The sequence below is a fragment of the Rutidosis leptorrhynchoides genome, chromosome 1 (genome assembly GCF_046630445.1).
Source record: "Rutidosis leptorrhynchoides isolate AG116_Rl617_1_P2 chromosome 1, CSIRO_AGI_Rlap_v1, whole genome shotgun sequence".
In the NCBI taxonomy this organism is placed as follows: domain Eukaryota; kingdom Viridiplantae; phylum Streptophyta; class Magnoliopsida; order Asterales; family Asteraceae; genus Rutidosis; species Rutidosis leptorrhynchoides.
Genome location: NC_092333.1, coordinates 626,574,652 through 626,582,737, shown reverse-complemented (window position 1 = coordinate 626,582,737; position 8,086 = coordinate 626,574,652). Strand labels below are relative to the sequence as shown.

The 8,086-nt window shown below is 34.8% G+C and overlaps 1 non-coding gene across 1 annotated transcript; it reads right to left on the bottom strand.

The window, feature by feature from the left end:
* Positions 1–588: 588 nt before the first annotated feature.
* On the bottom strand, positions 589–695 carry LOC139887319 (small nucleolar RNA R71). The gene has a single exon (XR_011773155.1). It is a non-coding gene; the product is annotated as a small nucleolar RNA R71 (small nucleolar RNA).
* Positions 696–8,086: the final 7,391 nt, after the last annotated feature.

The following is an 8,086-nucleotide window of genomic DNA, read 5'->3' as shown; positions in this document are numbered from 1 at the left end:
GATTTTTCTTTAGAATCGTCATCTAGTCGAACAAGAACTCCAACTCAAATTTCCGATAATCCATCTTTTGAACTCGACTTCACAATTAAGAACCCGGAGCATATTCAAGGACAATTCCAAGATCTTGAACCACTAATTATTCCTCCTGAGCCACAAACCATTAAATCAGAATCCTCTAGTGATTCGTATTCAACAAATTCAATTATGGAAGTAACGGAACCTCTAAGTATGGAAGATCGAATGAGAGCCACACGCACGGGCCAAGGTCACGCCATTATTAAGCCAGAAGTTAATGCGCCAGATTATGAAATCAAAGGACAAATTCTACACATGGTAACTAACCAATGCCAATTCAGTGGTGCACCGAATGAAGATCCTAACGAACACCTTCGTACGTTTAAAAGAATTTGTACACTATTCAAAATCCGAGAAGTGGAAGATGAGCAGATCTATCTCATGTTGTTTCCTTGGACTTTAAAAGGAGAAGCCAAAGATTGGTTAGAATCGTTACCTGAAGGGGCGATTGACACATGGGATGTCTTAGTTGAAAAATTTCTTCAAAGATTCTTTCCGGCATCTAAAGCCGTGAGACTTCAAGGAGAAATTGTTACGTTCACACAAAAGCCAAATGAAACATTATATGAGGCGTGGACAAGATTCGGAAGGATGTTGAGAGGATGTCCTCAACACGGTTTAGACACTTATCAAATAGTACAAATATTCTACCAAGGTGTCAACGTTGCTACACGAAAAGACATCGACATAACAGCTGGTGGTTCCATTATGAAGAAAACCGCAACTGAAGCTTACAAAATTATTGATAACACAGCCTCCCACTCGCATGAGTGGCACCAAGAAAAAGATATTTTTCGTTCATCTAAAGTGGCTAGAGCCGATTCTAGCCATGACTTTGATTCCGTTTCAGCAAAAATAGATGCTTTCGAAAGACGAATGGAAAAGATGAATAAAGATATTCACGCAATACGAATCAGTTGTGAGCTATGCGGTGGACCACACTTATTGAAAGATTGTCACATTGAACCAACATTGGAACAACGAGAGAATGTTTCCTATATGAACCAAAGGCCTGGAAATAATTATCAAAATAATTATCAACCGCCAAAGCTAAACTTCAATCGAAATCAAAACATTCTTTACAATCCAAAAGGACCCGAAAATAACTGGTATAACCAACAAGGTCCGAATAACCAACCAACTCAAAACAACACTTTCAATCAACAAAGACCTGGCTTATATAAACCACAACAACAAACCGAAGAGAAAAAGTCAAATATGGAAGACGTGGTATTCAAGCTAGTTGAATCTCAAACACAATTTATTGAAACTCAAACCCAAACGAACGAGAGATTTGATCAGTCATTAAGAACTCAACAAGCTTCCATTTTGAATCTAGAAAAACACGTAGGTACTCTTGCTAGCATGATGAGTGAGAGGGAACAAGGAAAGCTACCGAGTAATACTGAAGTAAATCCTCGGAATGAGAATGTTAATATGGTTTCAACGAATTCTGAAAAACCAGCACCAGAAGATGGGAAGGTTTTAGATGAGAGTAACAATGAAGAAGTTACACCACCACCACCCGAGTATGTAAAGCCAGTGGTGGCACCATACAAACCACCCATCCCGTTTCCAAGAAAAGGAGTTGAGTATGAGCAAGTAATAAGTAATAAAGATTGTGATACTTCTGGAAAGAAGAAGAAGAAAAAGAATAAGAAAGTACAAGAAACAAAAGCCGTAGAAGTAAACCCGGTGAAGACAGTTCCACCAAAACCTCCACCTAGGGTAGGTGATCCGGGTGAATTTATTGTTCCCTGTCTACTTAGTGATTGTGTCATGTATGATGCACTAGCAGATTTAGGTGCAAGTGTAAGTGTTATGCCTCTTTCATTATATAAGAGATTAGGAGTAGGTAAGTTAAGTCCAACGGATATGAGTGTTCGACTCTTTGATCAAACCATTAAGCACCCAGTTGGAATTGCTGATAACCTACCCGTTCAAGTAGGCAATTTAACCTTTCTAGTCGAATTTATTGTCATTGACATAGAAGAGGACCCAAACATTCCTCTAATTTTAGGTCGGCCATTCTTAGCGTCCACCAAGGCGTTATTTGATGTAGGAAATGGAAGAATGACACTTAAAAGTGGTGACAAATCGATCACCTTTATGATTCGAAAGTCTAAATCTCCACCAGCCAAAACCGTTGAACCAGTAAAAACAATTGGTAAGAACCATGTGTTTTTACCAACTCCAACGGTAATACTTAGCAATAATGAAACTAAGTGTGGGGAAAATGAAGTAACACCTAATGATGACATGATAACAAAGAACCCCGTTGTTGATACGAAATTAAATGATCCCGTTATTAATAGTTCAATGAAGAAACTTATTAAACGGATTCGCAATGCTAGAACCAAGGGGAACTTTGAGTTATGTAACTGGTTAGTATCCAATCTATCACCTAAAGAAAAGGAGAAACTAGTTGAAATTGTGGAAATTACACAGGAATCCGACCAATGGCTTAAAGAAAAAGTCACGGATATGCAAGTTGATTATGGACCAAGAGAAATTAACGATGAAGTTAATCACAATTTTGACATCACGGCTACCTAAGTGTGGGGAGATTCAAATGTTCTAAAAAGAAAATGCTATCTAGAGTTAGTTGTTCTATTCTCGTGTAGTTCCGAGAATGGAACCCGAATGGTCTTTCCCTAGCAGACCCTAAAGAACTAGTCTTCTCCCCCCATTCTGAGTTTTTATTTTTTTTAGGTTTTTACAAAATGAAGACTGCCTGTGAACTAAACCATGGTCTAATGCTACACGCTTTGATCACTAAACGTAATAATGACATACTACCGAGTGAAATAGTATCAGTAATCAGAGAAAGAATGGACGGAGTTAGAAAAGAATCCAGATGCGAAGATAATAAGTTACAATTTGGTAAAGGAAAATCAAAATCCGCAGCGAAAAGAAGAGCACGACACCTAGAACGATGTCACAAATGCGGAAAATGGTCACATGGAGGTAAATGTTCAAATAATCAAACCTATTCAAATACCGAATTTGTTACTTTATGCAGAGACGGACCGTTCATATGTTTAGAAGAAAAGACACTGAATGCTCGAGGTTACGCCTATGTAGCCATGGAAAACCAATTAAACCGACTATCTTATGAATGGGATAGATCATATAACTAAGAAATCTATTTCACAGGTATGTCTGTACAGTTTTTATTTTTATTTTTAACCTTTTGATAATAAACGCTAATTTGTTCGCTAAAAAGTATTAAATTGGTATTGAATAAAATTAGGTTTGGCGACCGAAATTATTGATATCATTCAAAAATTTATTACATCACTGCGAAATTTAACGTTTATTCTTAAGGTATAAATATCTTTAAACAATCAACCCAAAATATTTCAAAAATTCGTCATGAGTTAAATTAGGTCTTGGAACCGAAATTACTTTACCGAAAAGAGGGGCGCATATTTTTGATAATATTTGATTGATTAAAGTGGGATAAAAAGACAAAAAGATTTTTAATTTTATTTTTACCATGTTTTTAATCTTAATATTTAAATCTTAAATTAATATTGTAAACTTTGTAAAAACAATATATTTAAAATTGTAAATATTTGAAAAAATTAATATACGTTTAGTATGAATTTATAAATTTTTAAATTAAGTTTGGTGTAAATTTTTAATTTTTAAAATATTAATTTTTAATTTTATGCATTTCAAATTTTAAGTTTGGTGTGAATTTTTAATAATAATTTTGAATTTTATATTTAAGTTGTGTGAATTTAAAAACAAAAATTTACTTTATCTCATTAAGTTAAGAATATGATTTTTAAATTCGTCGTAAGTTGAAGACTAGGTCTTTGAACCGAAATTGCTTTACCCGAGGGAGGGACGAGAACTTTTATTATCATTATTTTTAATCTTATTGAATTAGAGTATGCCAAAAACATTGAATAAACCCAAAAATCTTAGCTTTTAAAACAATCGCTACAAAAAGACAAATTTTAAAATTTTGTCGAAGGACGGACTAGGACATCGATCCGAAACGACCTCGTCCTAAATAAACAAGGGAAACAAAATTTTAAAATTAATTACTTAATTGTTTTAATAAGTTAATGATTATAAAAAAAAAAATATACCAAACTCCGCGAGTCGCGGAGTTTGGAGGGTTAATCTCCGCGACTCGCGGAAGGATCAAAACCCAGAAAAAAATAATAAACACCCGAACTGATCAGTCCACAATCACAAAAACACACTGCGAAAAATAACAGCGAAAATACTCCGAAAAACCACCCAAAAACACCCCAAAAATCCCAATTTTTAACCGTTAATCACCAAATCTTTTGCTAAAATCATGTTGAGAAGGATGCTATCTAAGAATTACTCAAGAAAAACGGTAAATTTCTACACCTAAACACCATTTAATCCGAAATTTGGTGTTCTTGAGCTATTTTTTCCCCAATTTGATTTTGATGCTTTTTAGTGTAATTAGACTTAAATTGTTTATGTATTATGCTTGTATAACCTAGATTGATGCTGTTTAACATGATTAGAAGCCTTAAACTTCAAATTTTGAATAATCTAGGGTTTGTGTTCTTGAGCAAATTTGGGGCTTTTTGATATAAACAGGTTATGGCCGATTTTTGTCATGAATTGTTGCTAAAATTAGTAGTGTAACATGTCTAGGTAGTTAAATGATCCAAACTTTGAGCCTAAACATGATTTTGAGAATTAAAGTGGACTTTTTCAAGTCTAAAATTCATGAACTTGATTTTTGAAAGATAATGCCATTTGAGACTTGTTTGATTGTTAGTAATGATTATTTTGACATGTTATTTGAGTTGAATGCTTATGAACTTGGCGAAAATTTTCGTATATGCTTATTTGAAAAAGTGTAGATTTGATAAAAATGTGAAAATAAGCTTAAGTTTGATATAAATTGATAATGTCATTGTAATTATTTTGATTGATGATTTTGCTGACACTAATGCATATTTGGATGCACAAAAATTGTGTTTGATGTGTTTTGCAGAATGAAAGGGGTGAATCTTCATCCCAAGCCCGCAATGCTCCTGCTGAGAATTTGGAACAACAGGAGGTGGATAACTACTACAAGCAGGATGTACCTCATCCAGTCATGACCTTTTCCGATATGCATTTGGAAGAGTTGCACCCGAACCTGAGATTTGACAGACTTTGGATAGATTATCCAAAATATCAAAGGGGTTTGCATACTCTTCATTCTAAGGTTGTTGAGGTACCGAGGGTCATAGAATGGGGACCCTTAGAAGCTGTAGAATTGGCCGGGCCAATTAGGGAATTACTTGTACAGAGGTATGGTAATTCTTCTTTTAATGACTGGATATGTTTATTCACCATACGTAGACCTGTATATAAAGTATGGTGTGAAGAATTGTTATGTAGTATAGAGTTGAATGATCGGGTAGCTAGTTTAACCGATCGTTCTTTTATTAGATTTTTGTTAGGCGGTTCGATGAACCACATGTCTTTACTAGACATGGCTCAGGCTTTACGTATATATACGCCTGAGGAGTTAGCGTCTGCCGATTGTAGAGGATTGATACTAAACGGTAGAAAGATAGATGAAAATTTTGATACACACGGTGTGTGGAGTCAAATGACAAGCCATCACCGTTTCAAAGGGGGAAATTACTCTTATTTGGATATAGATAGAGCCGAATTAAGAGTGATACATAGGTTTTTAGCTAATTCGATTACACAAAGGGGTAAGAACAAAGAAAAAGTAAATGAACAGGATTTGTTTTACCATATGTGTATTCGAGACCCACAAAGCGCTGTAAGTATACCATATTGTGTGGGTTATTATTTATCAGCTATGGTTCGGGGGATGCGACCACATAGCATAATAGGAGGTGGTATTTTTATTACTTTGATTGGTGAATATCTCGGTGTGGATATAAGTCGGGGGGGATTATTACTAGAAGAGCCGGAACCCCGCGATACTATAGGTTTAAATGTATACCATGGTGCGAAAGTTTTGAAGAGGCGAAATAACGCCGCAGTACGATACCATGGTAGACATCCACAGGTGGAGAGAAACCAGCAGCAAGGTAATGTAGGAGGGGGGAATGAGATGCAAGAAATGCATAGGTTTATAGCTTCTCAGGAATACGAAAATGCTAGACAGAGAGCATTTGAAGATTGGCAAGTTCATCAGAACCAGATCATAGCTCATTGCCAACATATAGGTAGAAACTATATTCCTACACCGAAACCCATCTTCCCTCCTTGGTCTATAGAGATGCAGCCACCATATCCTACGTATGACCCTGCCGAAGCATTCTATAGCACTTATGGTTATGCATGGAACCCCTATTGGTACCAATATCATCCTTAGTTTACTTATTATTTTTTTTTATTTTGTAATTTGTAATTATTGATACATTTAATATTTTTGTTAATATTGTAATCATTTTTATAATTATCTAACTTTTATTCTTAGATTTTAATAATTTTTTGAATGTGGGGTAATATACCAAACTTCAAAAATATGTATATATGTTTGCAGTTTATCTTATGTACACAACAGGGTAAAACAACGCATTTTGAAAGACTGGCATTAAGTTCAGCAAAAGCAACTAATTTTGACGACAAGATGCAAAATATATGTGAAATAACAACAAGACGGAATGAACAAATGATGTGCACCATTTATCATTCAGCAAACAAACGCCAATATATTTGGAAACTTTGGTAAAATTTAATCATTTTCACACAAATCACCCTCAATAATTTAAATTGTTACTGATTTCTTGCAAATGAGGGCATTGCAAGATCTTAAGTGTGGGAAGGGATTAAATTCTTTCGGATTTTAAATTTTTTTTACTTTGGTTACCATTAAAAATACTAGTAAAGCAGTAGTTGTATTAGAATCTAGTGCTCTCTGATAAAAAAGAACAGCCCTAGTCTTATATACTGACTACCCAATTCTAGTAAAATTTTTCAAAATTTTCAATTAAATGAATTCAAAATTATGTTTATACATATTTATGAACGATAAAACTAGGTTTTAACACCGAAATTATTGTTACCTCGGAAAGGACATAAATTAAGAAACAAACTAAAATGTCAAAATTCATTTAAAATGGAATAGAGGACGATAAAAAGAAAAATAAAAAGCCAAGTGTGGGAAAATTTACCAAGTTATTTTAAATATATGTCACATATATCTGTAACAAATAACTGAAAATACTTTTGCTTTGGACTAAACTAAACTGTTTTTACCCGATGAAAGAAAAGAAGAGATGGATCTACATGATGAATCAATTCCATCATTAAAAGGAAGTAAAGTCTTCCGAAAAAGACACGCGCTTCTTGATTTAGGTCATGAAGTTGTCGTCCAGACCAGCTGTAGGTTGACAAAAAATCTAGAAAAGTCATCACTAAAATCAGCAGGAAATCCACGGACCTCAGCATTAAACAGGGTCGCCAAGTGGTCAGATTTATCCTAACCATGAGAAGGATTTATCTCGTACAATGGGGGGGAACCATGCAAATTAGCTGGATAAGACTAATGAATCAGATCCCCAGAAAGGATAATCTCCTTAAAGATTAAAAATCAGCTTTTAAGACTGATATCACTCAATCCTTGAGATTGACCTTAAAGATTGAGAATTACAAACTCATGGAATTCAATGATATCTAAACTCGAGCTTGAACGAGAAAATATTTTGATCAAAATTACAAACCGATTTGTTTTCTAAAAACCCTACTTTTAATGCGTTCATTACCATTGAACGTAAAATCCTAGGAATTCACCTGGAATTCATTAGGTCACCTGAACTAAATCGGGTTTCAACCGTAAGAACGGTGGTTGCATAGTGGTCAAAGACAGGACCTTGTGCCAGACCGAAAAATTATAAGGGTGAGCTTTACTATTGTTCCTACCAAGGATAGTAATTGCGTCCGACACGTTATAGACCATAATCAAAAGCATGTCACGGGACATTGCCTTAACAGTTGCTTGTTCAACGCTTTCCTTTACAACCGGACGGTAGTTTACCTA